Genomic DNA, 23,301 nt, shown 5'->3' with positions numbered 1-23,301 from the left:
CGGCCGGTTCAAGCCTCCCCTCGATGCCTCTCCACGTCCCCGACAACCCTCCTGCATCAGGGCAGCCTATGCTCTCCTCCTCTCGCTTTCTGTTGACCGGAGAGACGCGTGCCCACGTGCGCCAGATTCGTCCATAAGAACACGGCCACGCATGCGCGCATGATCCTCCCTCTCTCTCCCTCTAAGTGAGTCATAGGGGTACTAAACCACGTCCGCAATACCGTGGTTTCGACCGCGAGCTCTCTCTGCCTCTCCTAGCTCCGTCGATCCCGGGCTATAGGCCAGCTCTTGTGCTCCTCTCACATCCTCTGTGACCGTAGTGAGCTTAGGGAGCTTCCCCACCTCTTCCCCGAGCTAGTCCCATCCCGTAGCACCCACTTCATCCACCTCCCTAATCGGCTCCGCCGCTGCCACCTCGTCGCCAGTGACCCAGGGCCTCCGCGTCGTCCCTTCGACCATCAGCAGGTAGGCGACGACGTGATGGTTCCATCCTTGCCGTCGTTGGGGCATGAGGGCGTCGGTGTCGCCGCCGGCGTGCCTCCCCTCCCCTCTGTCCAGAGGAGGAAAACGACCCCGATAGGTGTGCCCCACCTGTCAATGGTTCATCTCTCCCCCTTTCTCCTCTCTCATCCACTGACCGTAGGGGCCCGCGCGTCAGGTTTGAACTTGACGACGCGCGCGCCTAGGCTGGCTGCCAGTTGGCTAGTTGGGCCGGCCGAGCCACAGGTCGAGCCAGGCCAGGGTTGAGCCCTTTCTCATTTTTGATTTTATTATGTTTTAAAAGATTTTTGTATGATTTGTTATTTAATTAAATTTAATTATTTTTCCACCACAATTCTTCTAAAAATGAGTAGAATTTAATAGAGCTATTGAACAAATTTTTATGACAACTTTTCTGTATAGTTATTAAAAGGCTTATTTTGAATACTTTAGCTCCTGTTAAATTGATTTTAAAAATAATATTTTCACCAAAACCAAAGACAAATATTTCTAAAACTATATAACAGATTTATCATAATAGGATAAAAAAATTTAAAGTGAGTTTTTGTTTTGTTTTTGAGTGAGGTACTTATTTAATAATTATTATTACGACGATAGATTCTACGTTTGACGAAGGAGTTGGACTCGAAGACACCGACGACCCCGGAGACTTAGCTGATTAAGGAAAGCAGCCCCTTGACCATGTTTGAGCAAAAATATTATTTTCATGCTAAGTAGAGCAATTATTGTTGTTGCATATGATCATGAGTATTCGGTAAATCATCGATATGGTGTTACCGATGGCTCCTCCGGAGCACTTGCATTTGAGCATGATCCTACCACCTATGAGGGTCATGCTAATATTATGTTGACAAGTAGACAGTAGTGCTACACATAGTAGAAGCATGAGAATGATGACGGTAAATATCCAAGGTTTTATGGAAACCCGTCGGTGGCCACTAATACCCGAGGGTGATCATGAGTAGGTGGCCACTTGTGAATAAGTGGTGCACCGGGTAATATTTTGGTGTGAGTGATTTCGGAAATGGGATTAGATTTATGATGTGTTGACCGTCCCAAACTTACATGTGCGACCACGTTATCCCTTTATGGGTCGGGGCTTTGTTGATTACTTTGGTCGGTGATATGTGGCCACTCTCGTGATGGGGTCATACCAGGTAGGTCGACTATGCCGTTTTTACGTGTTCCGGGCACAATGTTGGTCCTCGCATGGATGATACTGTCTAGAATTGGTGCTCGTAACATGTACATCAGGTGGGCTGGGTACGAATCGAGTGGAACTCTTTGTCTAGTATCGTCAGGGGAAAAGAAATGATCGGGTACTTACCTCGGGTATGTTATATACCGCGAGTTGTGGATGACACGGAAGTTTCCTGGATCTCGTGGGTACAGCGTACAACCTGTGTCGAGTGTGAAACTATTCAAATAGCCGTGTCCATGGTCAAGCAGAGTTTGGTAATCCTGCTTAAACTACGTCTACTCGTTTCCGTATAAACCAAGTTTGGTGACTTGTCATATTGGGTGAACCCGAAGTGTTCAGCATACATCCGATATGTTGATATCTGTAACCTGTTCTTCTAAATACCATCTAGCTTATGTTTCACATCCGTCTATGATCATGTCTATTTACAATCAAGTTGCTTTCCACCAATAATGCATATTACTTGTTATCATACCAACTCCATTATCCATATCATGGGCTATTTGCGAGTACATTCAAAGTACTTATTGGCTTGCCACTGGTTATGTTATTGAACAGACATGGAAGGACCGGTGTTTGGTGAAGAATTCGTCATCGGAGACGGACTTGCGAACTAGGATGCTTCCCAGTCAGAATGCTAGTTAGTGTAGGCTGATGGCATGGGCTCCTGTTTAGCCCTGCATGGTGTGATTGGCCTTATAGGCCTATGATGACCCACAAGTGTAGGGGATCTATCGTAGTCCTTTTGATAAGTAATAGTGTCGAACCCAACGAGGAGCAGAATGATCTGACGAGTGGTTTTCAGCAAGGTAATCTCTGCAAGCACTGAAATTATCGGTAACAGATAGTGTTGTGAAAAGATGATTCGTAGCAAGTAGCAAGTATCAAGTAGCAATAGTAACAAAGGTGCAGCAAAGTGGCCCAATCCCTTTTGTAGCAAGGGACAAGCCTGGACAAACTCTCATAGGAGGTAAAGCGCTCCCGAGGACACATGGGAATTTCGGTCAAGCTAGTTTTCATCATGTTCATATGATTCACGTTCGCTACTTTGATAGTTTGATATGTGGGTGGACCGGTGCTTGGGTGCTTCCCTTACTTGGACAAACCTCCCACTTATGATTAGCCCCTCTCGCAAGCATCCGCAACTATGAAAGGAGAGTTAAGGCAAAGTCTAACCATAGCATTAAACTAGTGGATCCAAATGAGCCCCTTACGAAGCAACACATAAACTAGGGTTTAAGCTTCTCTGACTCTAGCAACCCATCATCTACTTACTACTTCCCAATGCCTTCCTCTAGGCCCAAATAATGGTGAAGTGTTATGTAGTCGACGTTCACATAACACCACTAGAGGAGAAATAGCATACAACGCATCAAAATATCGAACGAATACCAAATTCACATGACTACTTATAACATGACTTATCCCATGTCCCCAGGAACAAAAGTGACTACTCACAAAGCATAATTATGTTCATGACCAGAGAGGTATTGAATAGCATCAAGGATCTGAACATATACTCTTCCACTGAGTAATCCAACTAGCATCAACTACAAAGAGTAATTAACACTACTAGCAACCTTACAAGTACCAATCAGAGTCGTGAGAGGGAGATTGGTTACAAGAGATGAACTAGGGTTTGGAGATGAGATGGTGCCGATGAAGATGTTGATGGTGATGAGTCCCCTCCAATGAGAGGAGTGTTGGTGATGACGATGGCGACGATTTCCCCCTCCGGGAGGGAAGTTTCCCCGGCAGGACGACCCTGGCGGAGCTCTAGATTGGTTCTGCTCAAGTTCCGCCTCGTGGCGGCGGAGATTCGTCCCGAAAGCCTCCTCTTGATTTTTTATGGAATGAAACCCTCCTTATAGCAAAAGATGGGAGCCAGAGGGCCAACAGGGAGCCCACAAGCCCCCTAGGCGAGACCAGGGGGGTAGGCCACGCCTAGCAGGCTTGTGGCCTCCTGGTGGCTCCCCTCTGGTACTTCTTTGGCCCAGTATTTTTTTATAAATTCCAAAATAATTCCTCGTTGATTTTCATGGCTTTTGGGGTTGCGCAGAATAATTATCTCAAACTTGCTCCTTTTTCAGGCCAGAATTCCAGCTGCCGGCATTCTCCCTCTTCATGTAAACCTTGCAAAATAAGAGAGAAAAGGCATAAGTATTGTACCGTGAAGTGTAATAACAACCCATAAAGTGATAAATATAAACATAAAAGCATGATGCAAAATGGACGTATCAGCCTACTAATGTGAACTTGACCTTGATGGTCATTTGTTGTAATAATCAGTATGTTGGATGTAAGACTCGTAATATTCAGAATCTGTGAGTTCAGTGAGCATTGATCTCTGGGATCACTGAGCATGTTCATTCGGCGATCTCGACTTGTAAGTCGGGGTCCCCACAGTATCATCCATGTAGGGACCAACGGTGTGCCCGAAACACGTACAAACGGCATAGCCGACCTACCTGGTACGAGCCTGTCACGAGAGTGACCACATATCACTCCCGCCACTAGTAATTTGGCCACTTTGCTAGTACCTAACAAAGAAATCAACAAATCCCCGTCCCATAAAGGGGTATCATGGTCGTACATGTAAGGTTGGGACGGTCGACACATCATAAATCTAATCCCATTTCCGAAACCACTTTCAACAAAATATTTCCTGGTGCACCACTTCTTCACAAGTGGTCACCTAACTCAACATCATCACCCTCGGGCATTAGTGGCACCCGACGGGGTTTTCGTAAAACCTTTGATATCAACTTTGTGTTACCATCATCATGCACATGTTCTTCCTATGCGTAGCACTACTGTCTACTTGTCAACATATTATCAGCGTGACCCTCATAGGTGGTAGGATCATGCTCATATGCAAGTGCTCCGGAGGAATCATCGGTAACAACATGTTGGGTGCACCGAATAACCTTAATTATATGCATCAGAATAAAGTAATAAATGTGTCATGCATAGGAGCATATATTAGACATGGTCAAAGGGCGGCTTGCCTTTGCTCTCATAAGTACTTGGGGTCTTCAAGGTCTTCAGGTCAAACTCCGAGTACTTCGTCTACCCGTCAACTATCGTAGGAAACAATCTTAGTAAGCCACACAGCAAGAAGAACAAAGTTCTATACAAATGGAAGTTTTATTTGTCTTGGACCTCTACGGTCATAAGAAAAATACCTGAAGCTTGCTATAGGATATTTGGACCATCAGGCATTTTTGAATGGATGAAAGGGGGAATAGGTGGTCCTTTAATAAGCTTACATAAAACTTTCTGTTAAAAATGAGTGGAGGCACTCAATAAACAGAGCATGATTTTAGAAACATTTAGGAACTTGTTTCATGGGATTTGGAGTTGGCATGCCTATTCTAGGGATTTTCTAATATTGGACAAATAGCAAAAGGAAGCTATTTACTTAACGCAACAGAAACAAGCTAGATAAAAATGTTGACTAAGGTTTCAAAAATAGGGCATGATATTAGAAGACTCTATAATTTGGAATCACTCCATTTGGAGTTGATTTGATTCCATAGGATTTTTGCAATGTGGGGTTTAAAATACCCAGAGTTGAATTTGAATAATGTTCTACAGAAAATCTCCTTGGAAAAATGTGCAAGGCATAGATCTGGATAGGCCATGATTTTAGGAACCTGTAGGAATTTGAATAATCAAAATTGAATATCATATGAATATTCTATGGATTTTTGAAGTCTACAGATAAAGAAAAGTTAAAAAGGGCCTACCAAGATTATCCTGCGCCCACTAGCGATGGGGAGGGAATGGGCCGTCCCGTTTGCTTGGCCTGGTGGCAAGAGGGCCATGTAGGAGGCGCCTTGGGTGTTTTATGCCTTCCGCGCAGGAAGGCAACTAGCACGGTACCCACCTCCACTTAAAATGGCAGGGCCCGGCGACCATGCCGCTTACAAGCGTGGCCCGCCCGTCATATTCGTCTTCCTCCCCTCGTTCGGACTGGGGAGCGGATGGGAGGCAGGGCAGGGCCCTTCCGGCTCTTTCCTTGGTGGCTCCGGCCACCCCCGGTGGCTGCCGGGCCACTGACACACCCGGGGAGCCACTCCGCACCCCCCCTGTTGGCCCCATTCACACGGAGGAGCGCCGGTGGAGCGACTGCAGCCGCGGTGGGATCCGGTGGCAACGACAATGGAGGGGTGCTTACGGCCACCTAGAGGGAAGAAGAAGGGCGCGTGGAAGCTCTCAGGGTGGAGGGGAGCACTCTCATGCTTCTCAATAGGAAAGAAGGGCCCGGAGGAGCCTGGATTGGAGCTCGGCTGAAGTGAAGCCCTTGCGGCCATGGGGGCTTCCAGGGCGCGGGGAGGAGAGTTGGAGAGATTTGGGAGGCTCAAGGGAGAAAGGGGAAACGAGGTGAGGCAGCAGAGGCTCAGGGAGAGGCTAAAACGGAGTGGGTAGCCGAGGGAAGCTGGGGAGCCCCTCAGGTGCTGAGTGCACAGCGAGAGCACGCATGCCAGGGGAAACTTGGCGGCTTCTAGGCGTCGGGAAGGGCTTGGACCGGTCAAGGGAGATGCCCTGGTGCTCTGAGACATGCTGCCACAGTCGGACACGAGCTACAACAAGAGGACAAGGTACGGAGCACTGTTTCTGCATGCCAGGAAGGTGGTCACCACCCCTTCTACGTGTCCAAAGACACCCCTGTCCAGAGCAAGGTGTCAAACGTGCAAGGCATGTGTGCCACGACGCACTGGTGGAGTTTGGACCAAAGTGGAGCTGGTTTGAATTGGTTTTCACTGCAATTTAGTTTGCAGCAGCAAACTTAGGGATAGAAATGAGGGTACTTAATGGAGTGACCTCGGAATGAAACTCTGTCTAGCATGCCTAGCTATGAAAGGACCACAATACTGCCAAGTTTGAGCTCAAGCAAAGGAAGGTAGCTAGTACTTGTTGTACAATGCTACAATTCAGCCAGAAATCAAGTTTGACATGTGTTTCTCATTTTTCCCACATGAGCATGCCATATCTTGGTTTGAAATCATGCATTAGCATGCTATAGATGCCCTGGAAAAATGTGGGGGCTTGGCTTAATCAGAAGTATAGGAAGAGGGGTAAAAATGGTGCTTCCATGATGAAAATGAAAGGTACATACATGGAGTCTCCCTCCAAAAATTGACTAGAGGCTAAGGCAAAGCTACTGGAGGTAAAAGGTAACTATAGAGAGCTCTGGTAAAAATTTAATCTCAATGGTAATAGTGGAAGGGGCCAAAGTAGCAACTTTGGTGAATGCACACAAGGTGCTTGATGGGTGTTAGGGCTACCAGCTGGATTCCAATTGATATGAAACTTAACAAGATCAAATAGTAAATGAAAATAAGCTTGGAAATCAAATTTGGGATTTGGTGGAGAAGGTTTCCAATGTAGACTTGGAAAACCCATGAAATGGGTAGAAATGTCCTTTTGCATACAAAACTTCTCAAATCAATTCCCGCAAATCCAATATTTAGTGTGGGGCATTATTTGAGACTTAAAGCATGCCCGAAAAGTTTGGGATCAATTGGAGGAACTTTATAATGTAAAGTTTCCCAAAGTCAGAAATCAACAGAGGGGGTTTTGAGGGTCTTGCGACAAGTTCTTCTATTCTACTTGAAGCACCACTTGGTGCGGATGCATTATTGGAGTATCAGAACATGTCCACCAAATTTTAACACAATTGGAGACACTTGGCAATGTAGAGTTGCTCAAATTTGGATCTGGACAGATAGGGTTTTAGAATAATTAAGGGAATCAAATCAATTTGGACTGAGAGGAAACTTGGCAAGATCATCACATATATCATATGTGACATGCTAGAATTTTACCAGAATTTACTGAGAATATTTATTATAGAAATATTTCAAAAGCATGAAATAGGCAGGAAGGGTTTTGCACAATATTTTGAACATGGCCATGTGTTGAAACTCCTATATATGGAACATATATGTCCACTGAGTGTCTCTAAAGTTTCTCAATTTTTTTGAAAGCAATAGTAATAACTTTCCTTTATAAGAGATATTTTCTAGCCTCACGGGAAGGCATTTAAATAAAATAGTAAAATATTTTTTAAAATAATAATATTGTGGTTTTGGGAAGCAATTTTGATAATGGGTTTTAAATAAAACATTTGGTAAAAAATAGCTTCCCTAATTTGAGGACTTGTAATACAAATCCTAACTCACGGGTTTTGAAAGCTTAAATAAAAGAAATGTTTTTTGATGAAAATAATATTTGGTAAAATATTTTTTGGTCCTACACACATGGCATGATCATTAGGCAAGGGTTTGGGTCAAGGAGCTGAGTTTGGAGAGTAGCAGGAGCATTGGATTCAAACACAAGCAATGGCAAGCAAGCAAATATCAGATCAAGCATCACAAGATTTCACAAAAAATATAATTGGTCCTAATTGTTGAGAAAAGTCAAATCCGTCAGGAGAGCTAAACACAGGGTGTTACAGGGTTATCTCAGAGTTGAGGTTTTCCACTAAGGAATCCAAGGAGATCACGAGTTTCGTGATTGAGGCTTTCTATGCGGCTTGTGGTAATTTGTGATGGACATGTTGGAGCACCCCCGCAAGGTGAAATCTTTCGGCAAGCCTTGCCCGCGGCTATGTGGCAAACTTGGAAACTTGTTTAGCATCCGGTTGTAGATAACTTGAAGTAAGCTTAATTAAAATGTGTGAGCTGAGTGCATAACCGTGACTGTCTCTTTCGTGAGTTCCTTCTCCGACTAAGCACACGGTGTTGTTATGTTTGACGGAAGTAGGTGTCCAGGATCATTCATTTGATCATTATTAGTTCATGTCCGATTATGTGTAGATGACCCCCCTCTTTTATTCTTGTACTCATAAATTAGCCACCTCAAATAAATGCATAGTCGCTTGTTGCAGTCCCACCACTTAACCATACCTTACCCATTAAGCTCTGCTAGTCTTGATACGTTTGAAAATGAGATTGCTGAGTCGCCTATGACTCACAGATTACTTGAACACCAGTTGCAGGTATAGGTAAAGAGTTACATCGACGTGAGCACGATGATTGTTCTATTTCGAGTTTCTTCTTCTTCATCAATCTAGGAGTGCTTCCAGGCCGACAGCCTGGGATAATAAGGATGGACGTCATATTTTTGTCGTTTGTCTTCGTGTGTAGTCGGACCTTGCTCTTCTTCATGATGATTGATTATGTTGTTGTACTGATCTGAACTTGATGTAGCTTGTGGCGAGTGTAAGCCAATTCCATATACTCATCTCTTCAGTACATATAATTGTAATGATATCCATTCTTGCAAAACAATGAGATGCATTTCTATCCCTGTCAACGCATATGCGCCAAAATAAGGATAGGATCGCATCTTGGACGCTACACAACCCCCTTGGTTGATTGAACTTGACCGAGTCGAGTCTAGTAAAAATATGCTTTCAGTCTAGTTATATATCGGAGAGTGGGATTCTTTTTACTCCTCTTCTATGCTATGGTGAGGAATCTTGACGTAAAAATTTAATTCTACTCCTCTTCTCACTCAAAAAAAAATTAGGGTCTTGATAACCCACAAGTATAGGGGATCGCAATAGTTTTCGAGGGTAGAGTATTCAACCCGAATTTATTGATTCGACACAAGGGGAAGCCAAAGAATATTCTCAAGTATTAGTAGTTGAGTTGTCAATTCAACCACACCTGAAATATTTAGTATTTGCAGCAAAGTATCAGTAGCAAGGTAGTATGATAGCAACAGTAGCAACAGTAACCAGTAGCAGCAAAGTGATAACAGTAGCAGCAGAGTAACAGTAGCAACAACGACATCAATAGGGACAGAGTAACATAGCAAGGACCAGTAGAAAAAACTCATAGGCATTGGATCGGTGATGGATGATTATGCCGGATGTTATTCATCATGCAACAGTTATAACACGGAGAGATATGTAACTAGCTCCAGTTCATCAATGTAATGTAGGCATGTATTCCGTATGTAGTCATACGTGCTTAGGGAAAAGAACTTGCATGACATCTATTGTCCCTCCCGTGGCAGCGGGGTCCTAATGGAAACTATGGGATATTAAGGTTCACCTTTTAATAAAGAACCGGACCAACGTATTAACACTTGGTTAATACATGAACTCCTCATACTATTGTCATCTCCGGGAGTGGTTCCGGCTATTGTCACTCCAGGGTTGTCGGGTCATAACACATAGTAGGTGACTACAACTTGCAAGATAGGATCAAGAACACACATATATTGGTGACAACATAATAGCTTCATATCTGAAATCATGGCAGTCGGGCCCTAGTTACAAGCATTAAGCATGACAAAGTAGTAGCAACATCAATCTTAGAACATAGTGGATACTAGGGATCAATCCCCGTCAAAACTAAGTCGATTACATGATAGATCTCATCCAACCCATCACCGTATAGCAAGCCTACGATGAGATTACTCACGAACGGTGAAGGGAATCATGGAATTGGCGATGAAGGAAGGTTGGTGATGACGATGGCGACGATCTGCCCTCTCCGGAGCCCAGACCAGACTCCAGATCTGCCCTCCACAGGAAGAACAGGAGGTGGTGGTGCCTCAGTATCATAAAACGCGATGAAATCTTCTCCTTGTTTTCTCCAAACGAAAGGGACTAAATAGAGATGAGATTGGAGGAGGTGGAGCTTCATGGGCCCCACAAGCCTGCCAGGCGCGACCAGGGGGCCCGCGCCTAGTGGGCTTGTGAGCTCCCCGCTCCACTTCCTCCGTTGATTCTTGCACCAGTATTTTTTATATATTCCAAAAAAAATCCCCGTAAATTTCCAGGTCATTCCGAGAACTTTTATTTCTGCGCAAAAACAACACCATGGCAATTTTGCTGAAAATAGCGTTAGTTCGGGTTAGTTCCACTCAAATCATGCAAATTAGAGTCCAAAACAAGGGCAAAAGAGTTTGGAAAAGTAGATACGACGGAGACGCATCAGGTCACGCTCATATTTTTGGAATCTATATGATGTCGATGTGATGAAGTTCTATCGCGGAGCCTCCTGTCTGACTTGATTTCTTCTGGGGAGTTGAGCTCCACGGGATTCTCGAACACATCATTATCGTTCAGATTTCTTAGTATCTCTGGACAGAGGATGTTCGAAATTGCTTCAATACTAGTAGTGGCGAGAGGAGTCCGACATCCCCAGTACTAGTGGATAGCGTCCGAATGTACTTCCATACTTGGTATCGTTGTGATTACGAGGGTCTGAGATGGATGAGTTTCTGAGATCTCTGGTTATGTGTTGACGGATGGGATACACTGGACGGGTAGTATTATTGCTAGGAGTTGAGTGATGGATTTTACTCCTTGTATCCGTGGACCCGATTGCGTGACCAGAAAATTTCGGGAGTTCTTAGGTGGAATTTCAAGTAGTTACCTATAGGACAATCTGTCGGGACCCCGATCCTAAGCCATAGGAATCCAGCCTGTAACACATCGCATCTCGTTACGGTCTCACGCACGGATATCCCCATGGCTGCAGCCTTACCTTAGCCGGGACCGTCTGCGCCTTTTGACTCGCGTATGCAATTGTGTCGCTAGCAATCCAATGACAAAGAACCCGGATTGACATGTCTAGTCATAAACCAAAGTGGCAGTTCCACATAGGGACATGCATACATGACCCAGCAAAGCAGGTGTCGGTCACCAGCAAATGTAGACGAGTCGTAGCATGCTACAGGGACTCCATTACATCGCGTGACATTTCCCCAAAGGGGACACACACAACAGCTAGAAGGACACATGCCGGTCAACCAATCTGTCCGGAGCAGTAGCGAACTACCATGGCTCGTTGGATCACAAAGGGGCATTTCCCTGTAAGGAATGCTACTAAAGCCTACGGCTAGGTAATCGAACCCCATACATATCAAGTACAACACATGTACGCATGGCATACCGATATGTATAGATACATCGATGGCATCTCAACATAACCATAAACGTAAAAGCTTTATTTAGAAGGCTCGAAAGAGCCACACACATAATATTACAAGTAGCGATCTCGTGACCCATCATCACAAGTCATACACACAATTCTTACAAGCCAGCGGAAGATTTAAAGTTGTCTGAGTACAGACAGAGAGAAAGATAAAGGCACATGGCCTGACTATCTACAGACCCACCCTAGGGCCATATCGTAGCTGGGATACCAGCTACTCGTCGTCGTCGATGTCTAGGTAGAACCCTTCATTAGGGTCATTAACAACTTCTGCAACAAATTATTAAGCAAACCTGAGTACAGAGTACTCAGCAACACTTTAGGATAACTATCTACTCATGCAATGTATCAATAAGGAGTTGTGGGGGTTCATGCGGAAAGCCAGCATTTGACTCGTGGCTAGACAACTTGCATTTTTAAAATAATTTTTACAACTTTGATTTCTCGCACACGAGTCCACTAACACCACAACAATATTCCATCGTGGAATCATTCCGTCTCCATACGGAAATGCCATCCATGACACTCACGCTTATCTTGACAATTTTATGAGTAGCAAGTAAGTTATCTATGAACAACATATGTCTCCAAGTAGTCCATACCCACGGACTCGGCTATTCGAATAGATCAAAACCCTGCAGGGGTGTACTTCTTCACACACACTCTTGCCACTTATCGCCATGTGCACATCATGCACCTCGGTAACCTTCAAGCGGAAGCCCAATGAGGGAGTCGGCCACGACCGTTAACCACGCTAATACTTAGTCCAGGTCTATCGCCTATCTGAGGGTAACCCGCACGGAAGTCCGGCCGAGGTTTCCGCCACGGCCCCAAACGATGTGTGCAGGGTTCCCAAGCCCACCATCCGGGTGGCACTTGGTACACCGTGCCACTGCCTACCGCATCACAGCCCACCTCTCAAGTCAGCGCTATGCACGGCCTCCAACATGACTATAAACACCAGAAACTACTTGCAACTCCTGGACCGAGTACTAAGCGATTAATAAGTCGAGAGGGTCAATTAAGTATCCCAACTTGTGGTAGTATCTAGTCTTGGATTACATACACGGAACTTAGTTCCTAAGGACGGTTCCAATGAAACAACCCGCCATGTACTCCTACGTAGCCTTTCACCGGTACCTTTACCAAATCAGGTTCAACACACAACCTTTACTTACTGAACACATTCTCACAATTCTGATCATCACCCAGATGACAGACCATACACAACTCTAAGCATATCATGCATAGAAGAATAAGGCACATCATGGCTCAAGCATCTACCAGGTAAGCTAGGTTGCAAGGTTCAGCTATTTACTGTGACAAAGATAGGTCATGCAAAGGAAGTGGGTTCAACTTACGTGGCAAAAAGCATTTGAAGCATTAGATCCTAATGCAATAAGTAAGTGCAGGAGCGAGAACATGGGATTTATAGGGATGATCAAAATGGTTGCTTGCCTTGTTGGTCACCACAGCGACAATATCCGTCAGTCGGATATTCGGTGGAATCCGGAGGAGCGGGGCCTACCGGTAAAAACAATATCAATCAATAACAATCATATGCAACAAGATGATGCATGAGCATGGCATGAATATGGAAGGTGGTAGGCTAATGTAGCTACCATTTATTAAGTTGAAGTTGATTTGAATTAAGATTCGAATATCACTTCAAACCAGGTATTTTCGAATACCCTTTTAATTGATTCGACTTGATGGTCGGGTGATCTTGTTTTTAACATGCATGGGAATGATATGTTAAGTTGCTGGTTGTGATTGAGCATTGTTTGGTCATGGCATTTGAAGTGGAATTCAAATGGATTTCAAATTCCAAATATATATTACTTAATATGGTTATCCTAATCATCATTTAATCTGTTTGGTGATGTTAACATTTTCAAACATGTTTGAAAATATCAAAATCAGATTCCTTGGATTTTTCTGATACTTTTTCATATATAAATTATTTCCATTGGAGTTATAGATTATTTTCTATGATTTTTAGAAGTTTTGGGCATTTTATGGAATTCTTTTAAATCAGAAAATTCATTACTGCATCAGCATGACATCAGCAGGTCGAAATGGCCGTTGAAAGTCAAACCTGACCAGTGGGACTCACTAGTTAGTGACTCAGGCTAGATTTTAAATTAGATTTAAGTTAATTAGTTAATTAAGAGGGTAGGACCCACCTGTTAGTGTCTGATTAGTTTAATTGATTTTATTTTTATTAACTCTAATCATCCATAGGCTCGCCCCACGTGTCAGTGGCTTAGGCCAGCTGAGATCCACCGGCGATGAGGTGGTTCTCGCCGGCCGTGAGCCTCCGGCGACCACCGAGACGGCAGAGGGGCTCGGAAACGGCGCACACGCAGCCAAACTCCGCGCTGAGTGTACCAGAAGAATGCCATGACTCGCACAAGTTCACTTTTGCACCTAGCCGGGGCTGATCTGGCCGGAGATGACGCCGGCGACGAGCTTGGCGGCGGCCGAAGCTCGGGCGTCATCGGGCTAGTCGAATCCGAAGGAGAAAAGGACGGGACTGAGCACCTACGGCATCTACTCGATGGCCTGAAGCTACTGGTGGCCTCAGAAGGACGAGCCGTTCACCAGAGAGCTACCGACGACGAGCTCCCGCGGCGGATCTCGTCGGGCTCCGGTGAAAATAGAGCTAGAGGAAGTGATCGATGGGGAAAAATGAGGGGAAAGCTGCGCAAGCTCACGGGGAGTGTAGGGGTAGCGCTAGTTTGCTCTGGGGTGGCCTGTAGAGAGAGAGCGCTGGCGACGAGCGTCGGTGACCCGAGGAAGAGGACGGTGGCTCCTGGTCGACTCACGCCTTCCTGGCGTCGGGCTCGTAGCTGGAGAGCTTCAGGGAGCTGCGGCAGATCTTCTGCGCGGCTCAGGAGGGAAGGAGGTAGGCTAGAACGTCGGCGAGCTCGAGCTCTGCTCGGGCTCCAATGGCGGCCGAGAGGAGAGATAGCAGGGGGAGATTGGGGAGAGGATGAAGACGCGTGGGGGGTCTCATTCCCGGCATCGCGCGGGCCTGGGGGCACGAGAGCATGCCACGGCGAAGCAGGAGGTGGAGGAGTCGCCGTGGGCGTTCACTCCTCAGCCAGAAGGCAGGAGGAAGAAGACGCCCCTGCCCCTGGTGAGCATAGCTTAGGATTTTTTTATTTCCTGCTATTTATTTTTACTAATTTACTTGCTTATTTTATTTGCTATTTGTTTTGGCTTCAAAAAGCAATTCAAAAATTAGTTTGAAAAGCCCTGAGTGATAGTTGGAATATTCCCAACTACTCCTGAGGTTTGCAACATTTTTGAAACTTGAAAATATTTGAATTCAAATTTAAACTTGAATTTAGTAGCTTTTTGAATTTAAGTAAAATGCCAAATGTGTTTTAAAAATAGTTTTCTTCCCTGATGATTTGCTTTCAAGAATTATCAGAAAAGTTGAACTTTTCTTGAGGCCATTTTGGGTTCATTGATTTTAACAAGTTTGGAATTTCTTTGAATTTGAGAAGTGGCTAGGGTTTTTGAGTTTTGCTTCATCACTTGCTTTGATCTTGTTGCAATTTTCTTGGATGCAATGCAAAGAAGATATGAGCACAATGCTAAACTTTGGTTAGGGTTCCAGGGATGTGACACAATCATCCAACATATGCATGATGTGAGGTTGGGGTTCGCATCTAGTCGATTCGTTAGTTCACGGTTATTTTTACAAAGAACAGTCTTGATATATATCATCAGTATGCTTCGACAAGCCTTGTGGTTTGTTACGCCTAGGGAGCATATTTGAGCGTCATTTGAATATGACAATCCAATGTACGATCGAGCCAGTGCGGACCTTGCCATGACAACATCGGATGAAATTTCTGCCATGAATATGTTCTTGCTTGTTTAGTAAGCCTCATCCGTTGTTTTGTTGGAGTATGGTAATTCGAGTTGCTTCGATGTCAAGTGGTGATTTCACATATTTTCCAAAAGGTGTTCTCATATTTATATGGGAATGCTAATTAATTCTTTTGCTAAATCAAATTATCTTATCAATCCTTGTCAATCGGAATCATCATGTCCAATTCTTTTCCAACCGGTGTGCTTCTCTTCAAGTATTTCAATCTTCCAAAATATTTGCAAGATCAGTCTCTCATTTCTTCCGGAGTTTGTCTCATCTGTCCCAACTTGTCTTTGTTTTCTTATCCCGCCCTCCCGCCCTTTTCTTCAATGATTTAAGTTTCCTCCGAGTGCTTGTCTTTTAAGTCATGCATGTGCTATCATTCTTCCATTTTGTATTTGGTGGTTCATTGTGAGGATTCTCACGAGTTTTTAGTTCATAATTCTTCATTATTGTTTTCTTCTCCGGTGGATTCAATTCAAGTTCTCGGTGTATATTATATCCGTTTCATTCGCTAGTGCTTTCCTATGTGGAAATTATTATTCAAACCTCTCTTGCTCATACGTCCATCTCTATTCTATCCGGAGTGTTGAAGATATCTCAGAAGTTTTTTGTTTTCATTCCAATTCTTTCAGTTATTTCGACGTGCTCAACCTCATCAAGTTTTTCACTTATACGATGCAATCTCTCTCCCTAGGTAATTGATTCAAAGGTTTTTTATTTTGGTGGGCCCATAACCCACATGGTTTCCCCAGGATCTTTCCTATCTCTTCAATCTTCTTTGGAGATCTCTAATTCTTTTCAAGTGTGACGTAAGTATGGATTCCATCAGTCATATTCCTTATCCAAGATTGCTTTAAATTATATTCATCATTGTCTCAACTTTTCCTTATTCATTATTCCGCAGTGTCTCAGTAATTTTGCTGGTGTCCTTTCTCGTCATTCTCAGCTTGGAAACCAAGCAGAGTTTCTATTAAATCTTGTCCATTCTTTTGAAAATTGTCATCTCACCTTCGTGCTTACGTCTCAATTGTTTTCGATGATGAGTAATTTCTTCCATATTTATCCGGTGCATTTTAGTATTGTTTTCTTTTCTCGATCCTCCAAAGGCCATCATTTCTAAAGATTTCTTCGTTCTTAGCTTTCAGCTTTTGTTTTCGAATTCTTCTCAATTATTGTCTCTTCATTCATATCTCAATTATTTTGGTTCCTCATTCAAGTTTTCTATTAGGCGACTCAAGATCTCTTTGTTCTCATAATTTCCATTCATTTCTAATATCCCTGTCTGTTCTAATTCATCAGGTGGATCGTGATCGCGTCATTCACTTTTATCTTCATTCATTCATGGTATTCCCATTCATTTGTGAATTCTTACCGATGGCTTGTTCAAGCATTCGCTAATAAAATAGTGCCCTCTTTATCCTCATGTAGCCCAGTTCATTTTAGTGCCCTCTTCATTCCAAATTCTTGCCGGTTTTTCTTCCAAGACTTCTTCAAGTTTGTGCTCTATCTCTATCTTTCCAATATTTTCATGAAGAATAAGTGGTATGCTAAATCTGTTGCTTGTCATCAATTTAACCTGATGAAGGATAGGCATAACATAATTTTTATGCTTCTTTCATCAAGCTGATTTCAGCTCTTCTTCCGTAATTATTCATGATATCAAATTCTTTCTTCCAAGTGTTCTTATCTTTTCTTTTCTGGATTTCCAAGTTTTCTAAAGTATCTCTTTAGGAAGCTTCATCTCAAGGTCGTAATCTTATTGTTTTCAACCTTCATTTCTTTTGATCATTCTTTTGTATACGGAGGTTCGTCATGGTGTTTCTTCAGGATTTCGTTCTTTCTCAATGTGTTCTTCAATATTCTTGTTGGAGAACCTCAAGTGTTCTTCATTTTGCATTTCAAGTGCAATTTGTCCTCCTTTTCCTTTGAGGTGGTGTTGTAGCATTCTCGACTCATGGGGTGTCTCGAAGAGATTTTTTTTAAGAATGAGATATTTAAGCCCACCAATTCTTGGTCATGAGATATTTTCAACCCATGATTTGTTCATTGAGTTATCTTGGTTTAGGTTTCATCTAAAGCATTGTCTAAGGATTGTGCTATTATGGTGATTATTGTTGATCCAAGCTCTCAATGTATCCTCTTGGTGTAAGAAGTGGTGCATATCTTGTTGCTTCCAAGCAATCATTGTTTTCGTTAGTGGTTGGTTGTCACCTCATTATTTGAGATGGTCTCCATAAGCCCACAACAAGCTTGTTCTTTCCGTTATTGGTTTTCCAACAACTCTGTTCAATTCTTCTTGAGGATGCTCTTCAGTTCAATTTTGGTAGTTGTTGTCATGTTCTTCTTCATTCTTTCTTCCCAATGATCTAGTTTCCATTCTCTTGTTCCGAAGTTGTACTGATGTTGCTCTCTTTTACCCATTATCTAGTTTTGTCAAGATCTTGTTCTTTCCTTGCTTGTTCATTTAACCGCAGTGGTGTGCCCCTCTAAGTTCTTCGCTTTCTTATCAATTTAGTTGGTTTGTTGTGAATCTGTCAAGATTTTTCCATCATATTAAGTTTTGCCTCAATTTCCTACCGAAGTGCTGCCAAAATTTCTTGTGAATTCTTGCTTGTACCTTATGTCATTCGTCATCTCGTTGCAACATCTAAGAATCATTGGTTTCAATTGTTTATCACGGAAGCAACTAAGTTCTACCTCTCCCTTTCCTCTTCCCCTTCCCCTTTTATTCTTAGATCTCTCGTCGATATCTGTTGTTAGTGTAGGAGAGTCATAACAGCCCGAGACCGCCGCTCCAAAAGATTTCCTTTTATTCCATTCTCGCCGTGTTAAATATTTTTTTGTTGCATTCATCATGTCATCATGCCATCATGTCATTTTTTTGCATCATAAATAAATAAATTGTATGGATCTTTGGATCTATTTAAATTGAGGGATTCACATGATGATTCTCTTGATAACATATCCAACCAATATTTGAGGGAGCTGCTATGAAAATTATTCAATTTTTTTTGGAATCACCCATGAACACACTTACATTTTAAATCCTATGCTTTTCTACTCCAAGTTTGGTCCCCGAACCTTGCAGTCATTCTTTCATCTTTTCCCAAGCTCCACCTAAATTTTCAACATTTTGGACTCTTCTAAAACCTTGTCATACTTGAAACCATTCGAATTAATTCAAATGAGTTTGGATATAAACTTTTCGATATGCCTACTTCTATCTTTCTTGAGACCTACACATTTTTGTGAGTCGAGAAATATTAACCTCTTCCATAGATTACATTCCTAGCACTCTCTCTTTTAATGTTCTTTGTTTATATTCAATGTAAAAAAAGAATATTAGAAGGGAGAGAGACCTGCAACCAGGCTGGCCCAAGGCCTAGCCTAGCTCCTCCGTAACCCTGTCAACCCACCTAAACTTTTCCGAGCCCAACTCCTACCGATCCCGTGGGTCATCCTCTTCCTGTGTACGGCAAGCATCTCGTGCATCCACGTCCTGTCCTCTTTGATTTGATGGTCGGAGTTCCTTACTAGCCCCTATAAAACATGTCACAGCCGAACTCCTAGGGTTCCTTGACCCATTCCTCCACCCTGCTACCCTCACCGGCGCCCAGGTAAGACACTACGCAGTCACATCCGCCGTCACCTGAGTGAGCTTGAGCTCGTGCTCGGGACAGCCTCCGACGCCTCCCTCCTTCGTACGCTGCCACGAGGAGCACCATATCATCGTCCCCAACCTTCCTCGCCTACGCACGCGTCGATACGGACCCTGGATCAATGTCCCCGACCCCGTCTTCCTCTCTGCTACTCCTTCCTCACGGACGGAGGACCCCACCAAGTTCAGCGCCTCTCCTAGTTCTCTCCTCTGTGTTCATAGTCATACCTTCATGTCGTGGGTGAATTAGGTAACACCCTCTTCTTCTCTGTTGTGCCACGCACCCTCTAGCATCTCGTAGTTGACGACCATATCTTGTCATTGCCGCTCTCTCCGTGCTCCGGCCAAAACTTGTAGGTTTTGTGTTCCGAGTAGCTCGCTCACCCTGTTCCAGGGTTCCCTAGTTGTTATTCTAGAGCCCAGATTATGCATGCACGTAGCCACATACGCGCGCCCTGCCTGCCCCACTCACGCAAGCCCTTGCTTCGCCTGTCCAATGTTGCTTGTAGTTGCCCGAGCCGAGCAGAGATCCAGCTCGAGCCCCCCCTAGTCAACCTCGTCGTTGAGCCGTGCAACAGCCGGGAATCGGAACCCCGAGTTATCTCGCAACCCCATCGGCACGCCGCATCCGCGGATCTTGGAGCCTGGCTCGCCGACGTCGTCGTAAAATTCTGTTGCGTAAGGTACGAGAACCTCGTTTCATTTTCTTATTCAGGTCGTAAGCATGTGTCGCGCTTCCTTTGCACACGCAAAACAACAGCTTGACTGGTTAGCTCAGCAGGTTTCCCCGCAGGCGACTAGAGGTCTAATCCCCGGTGCCCCACCCTTTTTTCCATAATTTTGGCCTCAGCAAGATCCAGCCGTTGTTTCTCCTTCATGTAAGGCCGAGCCCCGCAATTTTCAAAAACACCCAACCAGCCCAACTGCTTAGTCAGGCTCGTAACACCCAGGATCCCAGGGGATTTGGGGTTCAAATCCCAGGCTTCTTCTCGATAGAGTTCCACTACGAGGATCCGTTCGACTACGTTGGTTCATCTGCTTCACAGATTTGTTCTTCTTCCAAGCAGGATGACATGCAAGATAATCATTTCTCTAGATACCAGTACTATCATTGCCATGCTAGTGTCTCATTTCTTTCGCTATGTCTCGCTGCCTACCACTTAAATGTTAGCCTCTCAACATTGCCATGAAAACCTTTAACCTTTCTACAACCTAGCAAACCACTGTTTCATTATGTTACTTCTTGCTGAGCCTTTTGTTAGCGTTGCTAGTTGCAGGTGTAGTTGCTTTCATGTGAAGACATGGGTTCGTTGTTATATCAGCATATTAATTGCTACTTAATTTAATGCACCTATATACTTGGTAAAAGGTGGAAGGCTTGGCCTTCTAGCCTGGTGTTTGGTTCCACCATTTTCACCTTAGTTTCGGCTACCGGTGTTATGTTCCATAATTGAGCACTCCTAACATGCTTGGGGTTGTTATGGGGACCCAATTAATAATTCGTCTTAGTTTAAGACTGGTCTGGCTAGGCCCAACATTGGTACTACATTTGCCTAATAACCCAATAAAATTGCATAGGGACTTTTTGGACCCCGTGGATAATTAATCAACCCGTCGGCCGGTGCTCCGCCTGAGTGTTGGTCCAACCTATCACCCGCCGGTGGCTACCAAGGGCATCGCTGTGTTTGGCCTACTAGAAGTTTGGACAATCTGTCGTGTCCTGAGAACGAGATACGCGTCTCCTATCGGGATCATCGACGTCGGGTGGCCTTGCTCTATTAGTTTTACCTTTGATGAAATATCTTGTGCATCGGGACTCCCGTGATGCTTTGGGCTATCTAAGAGTTGAGGTTTTCCATTAACGAATCCGAGTAGATCACGAGTTTCATGATCAAGGCTTTCTATGCAACTTCTGGTAATTTGTGATCGATTAGTTGGAGCACCCCTGCAGGGTTAAATCTTTCAGAAAGCCATACCCGCGGTTATGCGGCAAACTTGGAAACTTCATTTAACATCTGGTTCCAGATAACTTGAAGTAAGCTTATTTCAATTATGCCAACTGTGTGCATAACCGTGATTGTCTCTTTCATGAACTCCTTGTTTGAACGAGGACACGGTGGGGTTATGTCTGAGGAAAGTAGGTGTTCAAGATCATCCGTTTGATCATCAATAGTTCACATCCGATTTTGCGTAGATTGTTCCCCCCATCTTATTCTTGTACTCGTAAGTTAGCCACCTCAATTATTGCCTAGTCGATTGCGGCAGCCTCACCACTTAACCATACCTCACCAATTAAGCTTTGCTAGTCTTTATACCTTTGCAAATGAGATTGCGGAGTTCGTGTGGCTCATAGATTACTATAACACCAGTTGGAGGTCTAGGTAAAGCGATACTTGACATGAGCGCGATGATTGTTCTATTTGGAGTTTCTTCTTCTTCTTAATCTATCTAGGATGGGTTCCAGGCCGACAGCCTGGGATAGCAAGGATGGACGTCGTTCTTTAGTCATTTGTTTTCGTCCATAGACGGACCGTGCTCTTCTACATGATGACTGTATATTGATGTATTGATGTGATCTCGTTGTAGCTTGTGGTGAGTGTAAGCCAATTACATATACTCATCTCTTATGTACATGTACTTGTAACTATATCCATTCTCGCAAAATGATAAGATGCACTTTTATCCCTGTCAAGGCCCTCGCGCCAAAAATAAGGATAGGATCACATCTTTGGCCTCACAATCCTATTCCTCTCCTTCTTCTTCTTCTCCTCCTCCTCCTACTCCTTCTTCTTCTTCTTTTTCTTCTCCTCTTCCTTCTCCTCTTTCTTCTTCTCCATAGCTTATTTTCCCCAAGAAAGACATACTTAGCTAATTATCCTCCAAAATGACATAATTAGCTAACTTAGTTCATTTATGACATAATTAGCTTAGTTAGGTAAAAAACATCACAACAACCTTGGTTAGCTCATAACTTAGCGTATCTTCCTCTTAAATGACATAATAAGCTCAAAATAAGAAAACTATTGTAATCATCCTCTTCCTCTTCTCCTTCTTCTTCTCCCTCTCCCCCATTCTTATTCTTCTCCTCCTTCTTATCCTCCTCCTTCTTCTTCTTCTCCTTCTTCTTCTCCTCTTTCTACTTCTCCTTAGCTTATTTTCCCCAAGAAAAACATACTTAGCTCATTATCCTCCAAAATGACATAATTAGCTAATTTAGTTCATTTATGATATAATTAGCTTAATTAGGTAAAAAACATCACAAGAACCTTGGTTAGCTCATAACTTAGCGTATCTTCCTCCCAAATGACATAATAAGCTCGTTGCATATTGAGCTTCACTTAATGTGTAGTGTTTGACTGTTGTGAATTGCCATGCCATGCCTTGCATAATCGAAATGGAAATGCATCATATTAGGTTTTGCATCATATCATGCATGTGCCGTGGTAAATAGTGTGTGCTGATTCTTGTTTCCGGTTTGCTTCTTCTCGATAGAGTTCCGCAAGCATGTCAATATGAGAGGATCCATTCAACTACTTTGGTTTGCCTCGTTCATGGTTTCGATCTTCTTCCAAGCAGGATCACATGCAAGATGATCATTTCCCTTGATACCGTTACTATCATTGACATGCTAGTTGTCTCGTTTCTTTCGATATGTCTCGCTGTCTACGACCTGTTTAATAAGCCTCCCAACATTGCCATGAAAACTTTTACTCTTTCCACAACCTAGGAAAGCACTGTTTTGCTATGTTACCGCTTTCTTAACCTTCTGATAGAATTGTTAGTTGTAGGTGCAGTTGATTCCATGTGAAAACATGGGTTCCTTGTTATATCACCATATAATTCCTATTTAATTCAATGCACCTATATAATTGGTAAAAGATGGAAGGCTTGGCCTTCTAGCCTCGCGTTTTGTTTCACCTTTGCCGCCTTAGTTTTGGCTACCGGTGTTATATTGTATAATTGGGCGCTCCTAACACGCTCGGGGTTGTTATGGGGACCCCCTTGGTAATTATTTTTAGTTTAAGACTAGTCTGGCAAAGCCCAACATTGGTACTACATTTCCCTAATAACCTAGTAAAATTACATAGGG

At 43.6% G+C, this 23,301-nt stretch overlaps 1 pseudogene; it reads right to left on the bottom strand.

Moving 5' to 3' along the window:
• Positions 1-5,628: 5,628 nt before the first annotated feature.
• Positions 5,629-23,301, bottom strand: part of LOC123396445 — a 56,976-nt pseudogene continuing 39,303 nt past the window's right edge.

Source organism: Hordeum vulgare, chromosome 5H (assembly GCF_904849725.1).
Source record: "Hordeum vulgare subsp. vulgare chromosome 5H, MorexV3_pseudomolecules_assembly, whole genome shotgun sequence".
NCBI classification, from domain to species: domain Eukaryota; kingdom Viridiplantae; phylum Streptophyta; class Magnoliopsida; order Poales; family Poaceae; genus Hordeum; species Hordeum vulgare.
The sequence above is the reverse complement of the archived record's forward strand: the minus strand, read 5'-3'. Positions and strand labels throughout refer to the sequence as shown.